This window comes from Myotis davidii, unplaced genomic scaffold (genome assembly GCF_000327345.1).
Source record: "Myotis davidii unplaced genomic scaffold, ASM32734v1 scaffold1439, whole genome shotgun sequence".
Taxonomy (NCBI): Eukaryota; Metazoa; Chordata; class Mammalia; order Chiroptera; family Vespertilionidae; genus Myotis; species Myotis davidii.
Window position 1 is genome coordinate 751682 of NW_006292342.1, and position 2958 is coordinate 754639.

Genomic DNA, 2958 nt, shown 5'->3' on the forward strand with positions numbered 1-2958 from the left:
ACTCTGTCGTAGTAAACAACCTGCTTACTTATTTATAATGGTCTGGCCATCTAGCAACTTCAGCGCGAAATAATAGCTAATTTGCCTACAAACGTCAGGTGGTCATAATAATCAGGCCACTCTGTGTGTGTGTGTGTGTGTGTATAAAATTGATTTCAGAGAGGAAGGGAGAGGGAGAGAGGGATAGGAACATCAATGATGAGAGTGAATCACTGATTGGCTGCCTCCTGCACGCCCCATACTGGGGATCGAGCCCGCAACCTGGGCATGTGCCCTGACTGGGAATCGAACCATGACCTCCAGGTTCATAGGTGAATGCTCAACTACTGAGCCTCACCAGCCAAGCAGATTTTACTTCTTAATAGTGATAATGGCAGCCACAAATGGTGTATGTTCAGTGTGCCAATAGAAAATAATTATCAACCTACCATTGTATACCCAACTATCTGTCAAGAGCTAGGGCAGCCCTGGCTGGGTAGCTCAGTTAGTTAGAGCATTGTCCCATATGCCTGGGTTGCTGGTGCATCCCCAGTCGGTGCACATACATGAAGCAACCAGTGAAGGCATAAATAAGTGGGACAACAAATAGATGTCTCTCTCTTCCTCTAAAACCAATAAAGGAGGGAAAAAAGGAACTTAAGTCAATAGTTGAGAATATCCCTACAAGAAAAACAGCATAAGCAAATGGATTTACAAGTAAGGACAATAAAACATTCAAGAAACAGATAATTCCAATGTTGCACAATTTCTTCCTCAATATATTAAGTGTGGGAAAACTTAATTTATTTGATGAAGTTAGCATAATTTGAACACCAGACTTGGACAAGACAATACATAAACAAGGAAAATCATAGACCCATATAATTTATAACTGAGATGCAAAAATTATAAAATATTAATAAAATGCCACAATCTAAAAAATACCATGAACAAGCTGGGTTTATCTCAGGAATAGAAATAAAATTTATTAATAAATTAGAAAAGAGCCCTAGCTGGTTGGGCTCAGTGGATAGAGTGTCAGCCTGCGGACTGAAGGGTCCCTGGTTTGATTCTGGTCAAGGGCACATGCCTGGGTTGTGGCTCAGTCCCCAGTGGGGGGTGTGCAGAAGGCAGCCAATCAGTGATTCTCTCTCATCATTGATGTTTCAGTCTCTCTCCCTCTCCTTTCCTCTCTGAAATCAATAAAAATATATATTTTAAAAAAGAAAATTTATGTCAGTAGGCATTTTTAAAAATATATTTTATTGATTTTTCACAGAGAGGAAGGGAGAGGGATAGAGAGTTAGAAACATTGATGAGAGAGAAAGATCGATCAGCTGCCCCCTGCACCCCCCCTACTGCCCACCGGGGATGTGCCCGCAACCCAGGTACATGCCCTTGACCGGAATCGAACCCGGCACCTCTCAGTCTGCAGGCTGACGCTCTATCCACTGAGCCAAACCGGTTTTGGCTCATTAGGCATTTTAAATTGAGACAAATTATACGGTTATCTCAATAGATACAGAAAAGTGTATCAGGTATACAGCATAAGGAGTCAAGGACAGAAGCTGGAACAGTGAGGAGACGACTGCAATTATCCAGGCAGGAGCTGGTGGAGTCCGGACCAGGGTGAGAGCTAGCTGTGGAGGAGGGGAATGTGAACCAGTTGATGCTAGCTAGATTTTGAAAGCAAGGCAGCCAGGATTTGCTGATAAATCAGATGTAGGGAGTGAGAGGCAGTGAGAGCTCAAGGATCATCCCTAAGTTTATATCGGAGCTTCTGGAAGGTCTGATCTGCTATTACTTGAGAAGGGGAAGGTGGAAGGGGATAGGCAAGCTTGGATTGGGCGACAATCAAGGGCCCAGCTTTGTTTGTTTATCTATTTATTAATTACTAGGGCCCGATGCATGAAATTTGTGTCAGAGTAGGCCTTCCTTCCCCCGGCTGCCGGCACTGCAGCCAGCTGGTTGGTGGCCTGGGCCTCCCTCTGTGGGGTGATCATGGGGCGATGGCTGGGGCCTCCAACCAATCACAATGCATTCACCTGGCTGGCCTGGCATTAGTGGGTGTCATAGTGTGGTTCTGGATGGTTGTCTGGATGGTTGTCCTGCTGTTCGGCCGTTCGGTCGATTTGCATATTGCGCTTTTATTATATAGGATTATTTTTAGGAGCCCTGCTTTGGACAGGTAGAGTTTGGATGCCTTTAGACACCCAATGGAGATGTTAAGAAGGCATCCGTTAACAGGAGATGTGAGTTCAGGTGATAGGAATAAAAATTGGGGCATTGTCAGTGCATAGAGGTTTTAAAAAGCATATGAGTTACAGGCCATGCAACATAGTGTTGGGGTGAAGGGCTCTTACATTTGGGGAGTTAGGAGCAACAGACTGAAAATAGGGAAAACCAGAGGAGTGTTGCAGACAATGGCAAAAGCAAAGTGGGCCTCTTGGGTGGGCGTTTCTCAGATGTGGCCTCGGTGAGGACTCTTTGCCACCTGAGGAACTAGCATCACTAGCCAAGGCTGCTAGCAGTGGTTCTCAACCTGGGCTGCACATTAGAATCACCTGGGAATCTTTTCAAAATCCCGATTTCTGGCTGACCAGAATTGCTCAAAAGTACCAATGCCACTAAAGACTTTCAAAACACTGAGGAACTGTTGTAATTTGGAAATTAGCAAGACATGACAACTGCACATGATGAGGGGCCCTAGATTGAATTCTACCAAAAAAAAAAAAATGACATTAGTGAGGAAATTGGCCAATTTTGAATTAGGTCTTACAGTGGTAATTAGTATAGTGTCAATGTTAATATCCTGATATTGATCGTGGTACTATGGTTATGTAAGATGTTGACATTTACAGATGTTGGGTAAACTGTATACGGTAATTCTTTACACTAGTTTTGTAATATTTTTATAAATTAGAAATGATACCCCCAAAAGGCAAAAACAAAACAAAACAAAAAGCACATATACATATC